Source organism: Hippopotamus amphibius, chromosome 17 (genome assembly GCF_030028045.1).
Source record: "Hippopotamus amphibius kiboko isolate mHipAmp2 chromosome 17, mHipAmp2.hap2, whole genome shotgun sequence".
NCBI classification, from domain to species: Eukaryota; Metazoa; Chordata; class Mammalia; order Artiodactyla; family Hippopotamidae; genus Hippopotamus; species Hippopotamus amphibius.
Window position 1 is genome coordinate 43,078,541 of NC_080202.1, and position 12,111 is coordinate 43,090,651.

At 39.8% G+C, this 12,111-nt stretch overlaps 2 pseudogenes; one reads left to right on the forward strand and one right to left on the reverse strand.

The window, feature by feature from the left end:
* LOC130839594 (leucine-rich repeat-containing protein 37B-like) overlaps nucleotides 1–12,111 on the forward strand; it is a 55,030-nt pseudogene that overhangs the window by 13,118 nt on the left and 29,801 nt on the right.
* LOC130839746 (DNA-directed RNA polymerase I subunit RPA43-like) lies at nucleotides 7,730–8,741 on the reverse strand (annotated as a pseudogene).

A 12,111-nucleotide genomic window follows, 5' to 3' on the forward strand; every position in this document is an offset into this window, starting at 1 on the left:
CAAACTTTCAAAGCCTTAAGGGGCAACCAGTTTTGTTTAGATTACTTATTTATTTATTTATTTATTTATTGGCTACATTGGGTCTTCATTGCTACTCTCAGGCTTTCTCTAGCTGTGGCAAGCAGGGGCTTTTCATTTCAGTGTGCAGGCTTCTCATTGAGGTGGCTTCTCTTGTTGCAGATCACTTGCGGCACATGGGATCAGTAATTGTGGTGTATGGACTCTAGGTCGCGTGCACCATAACTACTGAGCCCACATGCTGCAACTACTGAAGCCAGTGGATTAGGCCTGTCATTACTTCTACTATGAAATACTTTATAAGCTAATTATTTCATGTTAGCATAGTATTCTCATTCTTTAAAAAAAATAGCCAATCAATAAAAAAGCTTAAAAGGAATATGCTAATAAGCACTATGCCTAGTGTTGTGAACACAAAGATGGGTAAGACAGGATTCCTTTTAGCAACTCACGATCCCACAGGGAAAATAAACATATAAGCTCAAACCATAATGACATAGTGCTGTAGAGACACAGAAGAGGGAACCATGAAGTAATAAAACTATGTTTCTTTTAGAACAGTCATTTTCCTCCTTCTGTTCCCTCAGATATTTGTTGATTTTATAAATATTTGAGTTTGCTTTATGTCCAAGCGTTGGCTTTAACCATGATAGACAATGTGCATGATCTAGTCCATCCTTTAAGGAGTTTATGCTCAGAGGAAGTGGGATAAATGGGATGCAAAAATAGCTATATTTAAAAAAGGAAATGGATATGGGCAATGAGAGCTGTAGGTTGGTGTTGGAGCACAGAAGAGGGGAAGAAAAAGATTTCAAGTTGGATCAGGGAAGATGTTACTAGAGCAGTGGTGTTTAAACAAGACCTTGAAGGGCCATTGGATATCATCAGACAGACATCTTGGGAAGAATACGCTTGCAAAGGGAAAGTGGGAGAAAGGCAAAACACAGGGAAAAATACTTTGAGAACCTGTAGAGTACAAGCAGGGAGAGTAGGAGATTAGAGCCAGATTATCTAGGCCAAGCCGAGGCTAAGATGCCAAGCCACCATGTTACCACAGCAGTGCTCTGAAACAGTCACTTGGAGGACTTGTTAAAACATACCTCCACCCCCATAGTTACTGATTCAGTCGGTCCAGAGTAGGGCTGAGTATTTGTGTCCTTGGTAAGTTCACAAGTGATGCTGGTGTTTGGAATCACCTTTGGAGAGTTAATTGGTAGATTGCGTGGAGGGTGGCTTAGAAAGGGAGTGGGTAGAGGTGGAAACAGCAGTCAGAAGACAGTTCTACCCATCCAGGTGAAATGAGAGACTAAGCTGGAATCAATGGCAGTAAGATAGCTATAGTCAAGAGTGAATATTTTCGGACTTCCTAGGTGGCGTAGTGGTAAAGAATCTGCCTGCCAATGCAGGGGACACGGATTCGAGCCCTGCCCTGGGAAGATTCCATATGCCATGGAGCAACTAAGCCCGTGCGCCTAAAAAAGAAAAAAAAAAGAGTGAATATTTTCAAATAAAAGTCAATGTGATAGAAGGTATAATATTGAATTAATTAAAATTGCATATTAATGAGAGGAGTAACTTCCTTTCAAGTTGTTTGGAAAGATATCTTTTCTTCTTCTGGTATTGAATTGGCCTAGGAAAAGCAGAATTAAATGGGAAGCATGTAAATATAAGCATATTCCTTTTAATATTAGAAATTACAATGACACTTGGAGATAAAAACTTTGAGTTCATAACCTAGTCTATGATGAGACCACAAAAGGTGGAGTCTAATCAATTCTTCGGCTCTCAGGAAAGATTACCTCCAAAGTCTATCTAGACCTAAACTTGTATATTTAATTTATGAAGGTCATGAGGGTGAGACTCTTAAGAGAGGTGAAGGCAGGGTTAGGGGCTCTGGAAGGTTCAAATAACATTCCTCAAGATTTGGAGTTTAGACCAGAGCTACTTATTTATTATTATCATTCTAACCTCTACTAGTGATTGCTACTAATTAGATACCTAGTAGCTAATTGAGGCAATATTTTCCTCTTCCTTTTCCTAGAGATTTATCCTGCAATAAAATACAGTCTATTGAAAGACGTACATTTGAACTGCTACCTTTTTTGCAGTTTATGTAAGTAACAAATATAACGTCATTATATTTGGAATTTTTATAAAAATTAATTTTTTATAAAATTAATTTATTACTCATTTTGAAATACGATTACAATTACTACTAAAATTATGTAGCAAATCCTTTTTGTCCCTAGCAAAGATTAGTGTGAGAAGTATTACACAGAGCAGAGTGAATCATTACAGAGCAGTGGTTCTCAAGCAGGGTGATTTTGCAGGCAGGTGACATTTGGCAATGTCTGGAGGTGGTTTTGCCTGTCAGACCTCTATATGCTGCTGCCACCTAGTGGACAGAGGCCAGAGATGCTGCGAAACATCCAACAGTGTACAGGAGAGCCCCCCACAACAAAGAATTATCCAGCCCAAGACGTCAATAGTGCTGCTTTTCTAGAGAAATAAAGATGACGTCACACAAGTATTTATTGAGCACTTACTATTTTCTCTCTAATGTATGACATATATAGTCATGAAAGTATAAATCATGATATCTTCCACAGTGAGATTTCTTTAAGTATATGGAAGGAGTAGTGCTGTTATGTTTCATCATATATAAATTAGAATTATTGCCAAAGGATAAATGTTCTGAAAGAACATATATTTGTCTTCTTTTGCTTGTGTCTTTTTTTTTTTTTTTTTTTTTCTAGAAATCTAGGTTGCAATTTACTCACAGACCTGAGCTTTGGAAAGTTTCAGGCCTGGCATGGAATGCAGTTTTTACATAAGTTGTAAGTGAAATAGAAGATGAATACATGTAAAAAAAATTATATGTGAAAACATCATACAGTTATTGGTTAGCTGGGTGTAAGCCCAGTATGAATTCTGGAAAGTATGTCTTGAGATCCATTTTTTGTTTTTCAAATGAGGAAACTAAGGTACAAAGAGGACAAGAGACTTTTCTAACTCATGTACCTCAAATGCTCTGCTTTCCATAGTACTGAACTTTGGCGCGGGCAATCGAAGGCACCAAGTGAAAACACTCAAATTAGCATTGTCATGGAATCCCAGTGCTGCTGCTCCAATATGCGAATGGTCCGTGAAATGCCACGTTTGAATTTACACTGATTTCCTGGTCAAGTGCAGAGTTCCACACTGCTTCAAGTGTATGCAACACAGAGCTGCAAAGAACTAAGTTTAGCACAGAATTCTTCAGGGAGCAAAAGATGTGGGTGCTTCCTCAACCATTATTCACTTCTTTTAAATGATGAAGCAGAAAGAATATGTGAACACCCACCACAGGGCTCTCCCCAGTCTCCCAGAACATTATTTTTCAAAAAGCATGTACCTCTGAAGTGAATTATCTGTGGCCAATAAGAACTTTTGAGGTATGGAAAAAGTTGTTTGTGTTCAGCTGTAGTGTGAAAAGTATAAAGAAAATACATTACTGTAGCCTGATTCTATATGCAGTACCTTCTTTCCTGACTAGTCTTCAATAAGAAATGTGGGTTTTAGACCCCTTCAGCTGAAAAATTCTGTGATTTCTCTGTGACACAAGCAAATCATAGTGGGTATGTTCAATGGCCTGAAGAGGATTTTAGAGATTCAAGGTAAAGAGCCTCCTCTCCACCTGGCTTTGGAAAAGACTCTCTTACCTGTGTTGACTTAAAAAAAATGCACAACGTGAGAGTTTCGAGTTTAATTTTATTTGGGGCAAAATGAGGACTGGGTTGCAAAAGAAGAGCTTGGAGACAGCATCCCAGATAGCTCTGAGAAACTGTTCCAGTGAGGTAGGGGGGAAGCTCAGTATATATGTGGTTTTGGTGAAAGAAAAACATGCAATCAAGCACATAGTGTTTACAGAAGTCACTGCTAGTCTCGTGCGGGTTACAGCTAGTCACAAGGAGCAGTCGTCACCATGAAGGATTTTAGTGTTTTTCTAGATATGAGGAGATACAAGAATTGGGCCCTTAAAGTTGGCTCCTGAAAATATCTAACTATCTAAAGAGCGGTCCTGGCAGTTTTCACAGAGCACAGAGGGCCTCATTTCAGCTCTCCACTCTGAACACCTTTCAGGGAGCTGTTGGCAGTCAGAAGCTGCAGCAGCACATGATTGAATCTTTGTAGTGATAGATGGGAAATGCCAATGGCGAGTGCCAATTGTAGTTGACACCTCTCTTGTGGTTCAGAAATCCAATGTCACACCGTTCACTTCAGGTTAATGAAGGTGCTGAGGGCGTGTCTGGAGCTCAGGTAAACAGTTCCCGCAGATGCCAATCTGTGGCGGCCTCCTTCTTCCCCTCATTAGCAACCAGCAGTGGTTGCTAATCCTCAATGTGAAGTATACTTTTTTTCCTGACTTTTAAGTGCTTCTCCTTCATTCACCTACACAGGTCCAGACTGATGGCTTATTTTTGTAAATTCTTTTCGTCGCTTCATCGGTTCTAACAATCCAAGTTCCATGACTTTAGAAAACTAAAGGAATCTACAGTGTCCAAAGAGTACAGAGTACATTCACATGCTGGCTTGTCTGTGGTACATCGATATTGTACCAAGCACATGGGCACTGAGCGAGATTAAGAGGAAACTCCAAGCCTTATCCCTATTATTTACCCCTCGGTTGAGAATATCAATGAGGTAGATGTGGCCACACTGTGAAGGCAAATTGAGCTGGGGTCCCAGAGCTGCCCTAACGCTCCCCCAGTCAGCTAGCATTGGTTTCTAGAAGCTGTGTACACACAAAAGTTTACACTGTTCAGGGTGTTGTCATCACTGTTTGGTAAGTACTGGCATCCTGGCAGCTTCTCAGCTTCAGAAAGGCATACACATTAAAAATGAAAATAACTTGGGTCTGGCCTTTGGGGTGATTTAAGGTGGCTGTTTTATTTGTAAGAGTTCCAAATGTTGAGATTGTCACACCTAGCAACTACTATACTTTTCTTCTCCAACTACATCTTGTTCTTCCCACCTGTATAACAAGGTATCTTCTTTTTCTCAGAAGCATGGTAATTCTCCCGTGCCCTGTAACGTTTCTTTAATACCTACACTTCTTAGGTGCTTATTATGTTCCAGGCACTATACTAAGTACTCGTGCTTATTACACAGGTAAGATAGTGTGCCTAAGGCTTTTAGCATAGTGCTTGGTACGTGGTAAGTGCTGAATACATATGACCTCACAGTTCTATTTTCCCAGCAGTGCTTATTATCCCCATTTTGGGGATGAGGAAACTGAAACTCAGAGACGTTGGATAACTTGCTAGATTCACACTGTTGATAAGTGGCAGAACCACTTCTGAGCTTTGCAAGCAATTGTCTACGCAGCTCTTCATTTCCTTGTGATAGAAGCTAAATAATGACCACTTGGCTTTTTCTGCATTGCATCTTGAAGTTGGCTTCTAACTTGAATAGGCCCTTTAGAGCAGAGAGCTTTTTCCCTGTGAGACTTTAACGCCTCTGGAGCTCCTAGCCGTGCGACCTCTGGGCATCCCCAGAGTTTCTGCCAGTGGCCAGTGGAGATATGACATCATTACTTCTGTTTGGTTTTTTTCATAAATTTATTTATTTATTTATGTATTTATTGGCTGTGTTGTGTCTTTGTTGCTGCGCGAGGGCTTTCTCTAGTTGTGGTGGGCAGGGGCTATTCTTTGTTGTGGTGCATGGGCTCTAGGTGCACGGGCTTCATTAGTTGTGGGACATGGGCTTAGTAGTTCTGGCTTGCGAGCTCTAGGTGCAGGCTCAGTAGTTCTCGTGGATGGGCTTAGTTGCTCTGCATCATGTGGGATATTCTGGGACCAGGGATCAAACTGGTTTCCCCTGCATTGGCAGGCAAATTCTCAACCACTGCACCACGTGGGGAGTCCCAACATCATTACTTCTGAGCACCTACTCTGAGCCCAGCCTATGCTAGGTGCTTTGCATACACTCTTTTCATTTCATCCTCAAATTGCCTTATGAGGTAAATGGTACTAAGTAAGTCTCAGAGATGTTCATTACTCAAGTCACTGTACCAGACAGTGACAGCCAGAATTCAAACCCAGGTCTGCCTGATTCCACAGCCCTTGCATCTTCCTCTGTTCCTCACTGCCAGGGACTCTACTTCAAGGCTATTCTCAGAATTTGGCTTAAGATACAGATTCAGAATTTCAGATTCTTTTTTTTTTTTAACTTTAACATTTTATTTACCCCAGTGTACCAAAATATTATAATCTCACCAATATACAAAACTGAGATATTTCACATTCTTTGTACCTCTTCAAAATCTGATGTGTATTTTATACTGATACCTCATCTCAATTTGGACTAGCCACATTTTGGGGGCTAAATACCCACATGAACCTAATGATAAGGAAAGACACTGGCCTGCATATTTCCATTGTCTGGCACATGTGCTAGGAGACAAACACTGTGAATGACTGCCTCTCTGCAAATTCTATCATTACAGATTTGGATATACTACTACCAGAACTTATACGTTAACAAACAGTAAACAATGAAAGAACAGTCCCATGGCTGATACTAGATAAATGACAGTGCAAATGGCTGCCATGGAGCACAACTAACAGCAAGTAGACAGTCTTCTTTTTCTTTGTAGCACAACAATTAGTAATTGTGTGTATTTTCGTACTTGAATTGTGTATGTGCATCTGTTTCTCCTGACGTTCTGTGAGGGAAGGAATTATTTCTACCTTGTTTGCCATTATACTCCTGGACCTTGGTAGAATGTGTTACACATAGTAGATCATCAAATACCTGTTAAATGAATGAATACAACCTTGCATTGATTATCAGGCTGAATCAGCTTGTCATTTCATCCTTCTATATTTTCCAGTAGTTAAGACATATTCCCCATTTTCTCTGTGAAAGCTATGAATAGCTGTTTTCTCTTCGTAGTAATTTGTAGTAGCTTAACTCAAGTATTAAAAATACAGAAATTCCCCACTAATCACATTTATCCTGTCTTCATCAGACTCTCCTCCAAAACACAACAGGCACAAACGAACAAGTGTAAGAAAACAGCCTCTCCACCAACCTCTTAGACTGAGAGAAAAAGGAAAACACACATGCACCTAGAAGGGAAGAATAGTGAATATTGTTTCCTGCCACACACTGAGTAGTGGCAAGGTTCTTCAGAGCTCTGGAAACTTCAGAAACTCCTTTGGCAAACCATTCTAAGTTAAACAGACAACAGAAATACTGTAGTAGCCATGATAAAAGAAATCCTAAAACTGGCAAATGCCTTGAATTTTAAACAAAGTAAAGTAACATGGCATGTAACATCATAACTAAATGTGAAACCTGTAACAACAACAAAAACAAAAACCCAAGCTCAAAACTCATTCTTTTATAATACAATGTTAATTCATATTATGAAGTCCTTTTGTTAGTCTTGAAACTAAAAATCATTTTATTTAGACTATATACTGGAAGAAGGAAAGAGCTGAGTGAGGGCAGCTCTTACCTTTCTATTCTGTATAAAATGGCACTTGAATAATACTGGTATTTCCCAAATTATCAGTTTTATAATTTTAGTACCCAAAACTCAACTCCTAACCAAATGTTCCCTGTTTTGCAAACTACCGGAATACAAAGCATTTAATAATTCAAACTTTAGTCATCTATTGTGTGTAAATCAATTTTTAAAAACCCTAATCATATTTAAAATGCACTAAAGAAAATTGCTTTTCCCTTTTCTTTTTAGTGCATGTTCCAAAAGTGGTGTAAATTCAGTCTCCTCACTGTGCTTTCTTTTCTTTTTTTTCTTTTTATGGTCACTTTGATAACCACTGGAGTCACTGCCTTGGAAAACAGGGTCCTGGTCCTAATCTTCCTGGTGCTTTTTCTTCTTCTTCTTCTTCTTCTGCTCTTCCTCCCAGAGGCCATTCACACTGTTATTAATCTGCAGGTCTGTCTCTTCCTTCACGGTAACATCTGTGAGCTCTGTGGTACCACCTTCCACTTCCAATGGCTCTGGGTCTCTCTTCTTTTTCTTCTTCTTTGGAGGTTTTTTGACAGCTTCTTCCAATGCCAGTTTCTGTTACTTCTTCAGAAACTGTGGAGCACTTGGTTTGTAAACTAGTGCTATTTAGTTTTCCCCGAATGCAGAATACTCCAGCAGCATCTGAGTCTAAACGAAATACTTCAAATTCTAGTTCATCACCCACATTTATCTCCAGAGTCTGCCACTACTCGGCTGGCATCTGCTCAGATTTAGGGATGGAGGCATTGAAGCACCCATGTACTAAACAGCCAATGTGGCTGGAAGACACTTTATTAATTGTACCCACAAGTTTTTGTTCTGGTTCAGGGCAGAAAATAACAAAATCTGCTTCGATGTTAAGATGAATGTGTCCTTGATCATCATAAATATCTCCTAATTCACCCACTACTTTGATGTTATCATAAGCAATGGGTACACCTAAAAGGCTCTCGGAATAGTGCAGGAGCTCCGCATCAAGCTATTCTCGAATACCGGTGCCTTTCCTGTTGAGGCAGCGCGGCGACAGTGCGATATGTCTTCGGTGCGGCCCCACCACCAGGCAGGAGTAGTGGCTATTCACGAGCACACAAGCGGCCCCATAGGCAGGGAATTCAAGGCAAGGCAAGGCGCCGGCGGGTCCCACCACCGGCCCTTCTGAGGCCGCCTTCTGCTGGGGAGCTGCTGAGCAGCCCGCAGCCATGCGGCTTGTTAGGTTTCCCAGAATTTCAGATTCTTTCGGCTTTTCCTCCTGAGAAAGGGTTTACATGATGCAGTTGGACATCCTGTATTGCAGAGCCTCTCATGGGGAGCCGTGTTCTCATGGCTCATGGACCTATGTAGATGAATAACGGAAGAGCGTTACTCCATCCCAAAATACTTCACACATGTTGGAACAGGGTCTAGGTCACTCTGCTTATTTCTTTGACTGCCTGCCCCCTGCCTTGGGATTCTAGCATAGATATTTTGGAGTTGTCTTATTTTAAATTTATTTTCACTGCCTGCTTTGGACATTTTTTCAATTAAAGCTCTTAGGATTTCTGTACGTTCAGGACAGTGATGACATGCTTCAGTCCTCAGTTCTTCTGTGTCTCCTCAGTTAATAGAAAGGAAATGTAGTCCATCTGTCTGGACCTGTATAGAAGAATGTGGAGAAAAAAAATAGCAGGGAAGAAGTGTTCCCTTATTTTGTGAGCTTCCTTTAATCTGTCCCATTGTTCTACAGCAAAAGGCTCATGCAGAAACATCTGAATTTTCTTCTTCAAATAAGATATATTTTTAAGAACCATTGAGAAGAACATTTTTTAAACTTTGACTCTGAGATGGTCTTTTGAGGCTGATAAACACTGTTGCCACGTTTTACTTCTGTAAAGATAAGCTCATAAATATCAAAAAGGCAATGGACTAGGAGTCAGCATACCTTTTATCTGTAAAATGAGGAAATTGAAGCAAAATGGAAATAAGCTCTAGTGCAGTGTCCACTGTGAATCTAAAACCATCTGTGCTGTGGTTTGTGGGAAATCAGTTGCTGTAGGGTCCCCAAATTGAGCTGTTGACTCCGTTCTCACTCATTCTCCCCGTTGCCCAGGCACAAACTTAGTGAATAAAAGATGGCACTAAAGACAGGAGGAAATAGGATAATTTGGCCCCATAGTTTGATTTCATTAGGGATAAACACAAGGATATTACTCTGTTAGAGAAGGGCTGCTTGGTTGAGAAGAAACACTGAGCTTATGGGACCAAGGCCATGGACCTCTAAAGAAAAGTGAAGGGTTAGAGGACTGCGATAATTTTGGAGGAAGGAGAACACACTGCTAAATTGTTTTGACTCATATTGCTTTATAGTCATTCTTGATGACTGGGGAAAAGTGGGCAAAGGAAGATGCAGAGGTGAAGGTATTTACTTGCACAGGAGCGCGCCAGTAATCTGGCAGGATTTAATGCCAATTTTTTTCTCAAAGCCTCAAAGTTTGAGGAACTGTGCTTAACCAGACATGTGACACTCCCATTCTTTCTAACATTATCATACTGGCTATTAACTGAGTGTTACAAATCAAACAAGTTTAATTGTACTAAGAAAATCTAGAAGAATGGGCTACAGTAGGAAGCATAGGGGACTTCCCAAGGCAAGAACAAGCTGCATGGCTCCCAGCCTCACCACTGACCGCCTCTGACCTTGGTCACGGAGCAGTCTGAGCCTTCACTCCTGCTTTCTCCATCTGCCAACATGTTTGGTCTGCAGCCAACTGGTGTTCTGTATTTCACAAGATACTTTTTTTTTTCTTGAGATATAATCCACGTAACGTGAAATGGGACATTTTAAAGTAAATGATTCAATAGACAGACAGTTTCATCAGTTCCACAAAGAGATACTACACCCATGAGCTATCACTCTCCATTTCTTCCTCCTCCCAGGCCCTGGCAACTACGAATTTGCTTTCTGTTTCTACAGATTTGCCAATCCTGCACACTTCATACAAACAAAATATGCAATATGTGGCTTTTTTGTGTATCTGGCTTCTTTGACGTAGCGTTATTTCCAAGGTTCATCCATGTTGTAGCATATACCAGTACTTCACTCCTTTTTAAGGCTGAATAATATTCCATTGTGTAGATATGCCACGGTTATTCTTCCATCCATCAGTTAATAGACATTTGTGTTGTTTCCACTTTTTGGCTGTTATGAACGATGCTGCTTTGAACATTCACAAGTTTTTGTTTGGACATAGTTTTTAAAATCTTTCTTGGGTGTATAGCTAGGAGTGGAATTACTGGGTCACAGGATAAGTGTAAGTTGAACTTTCTAAAGGACCTGCCAGACTGTTTCTTGCAGTGGCCGCACTATTCCCACCAGCAATGTATGAGGTTTCCAGTTTCTCCATATACTCGCCAGCATTTGTTATTGTCTGTTTGATTATAGCCATGTTAGTATTAAGTATCAATAGTATCTCATTGTGGCTTTGATTTGTACTTCCGTAATGATTTAAGACATTGAGCATCTTTTCATATGCTTATTGGCCATTTGTATATCTTCTTTGGAGCAATTTTAAAATTACTTATCTTTTTATTGAGTTGTAAGTGTTCTTTATATTTTCTGGTTGTTCTGAATACTAGACCTTTATCAGATATATGAGTGGCAAATATTTTCTCCCATTCTATGTGTTTTTTCACTTTCTCGATAGTGTCCTTTGAAGCAGAAGCATTTTTAATTTTTATAAAGTCCATTTCATCTATGTTTCCTTTGGTTGTTTGTGCTTTGGTATCATATCTAAGAAACTGCTGCCTAATGCAAGGTCATAAAGATTTATTCTTGTGTTTTCTTCTAAGAGTTTTACAGCTTTAGCTCTTAGATTTGGATATTTGATCCATTTGGAGTTAATTTTCACATATGGTGGGACGTGTAGGAGTCCAGCTTGCTTATTTTGTGTGTGGATGTACACTTGTCCCAGCATCATTTGAAAAGACTGTTGTTTCCACATTGAGTTGTTTTGGCCCCCTTGTTGAAAATCAATAGACTATAAATGTGAGGGTTGACTTCTGTACCGTCAATTCTGTTCCATCGATTTACATGTCTATTCTTATGCCAGTACCACACTCTGACTGCAGTAGCTTTGAACTGAGTTTTGAAAGCAGGATGTGTGAGTCCTCCCACTTTGTTCTTTACCAACATTGTTTGGGTTATGCGGTTTCCTTGAACGGCCATATGAATTTTAGAATTCGCTTCGCAATTTCTGGAAAGAAGTCAGCTGGGATTTTGATAGGAATTGCACTGAAATCATACGCCAATGGGAAGTAGTGAAATTTTAATAATATTCTCTTCCGATCTGTGAACACAGCGTGTCTTTACATTGATTTAGATCTTCTTCAATTCTTTCAACAGCTTTGTACTTTTCAGTGTGACTCTTGCACTTATTTGGTTAAATGTTTTCCTGAGTACTTTATTTTTTTGATGCTGTTACACATGGAATTGTTTTCTTAATTTCATTTTTGGATTCCTCATTGCTGGTGTATAAAAATACAGCTCGTTTTTGCATATTGATCTTCTATCCTGCAACCTTGCTGAACTCCTTTAT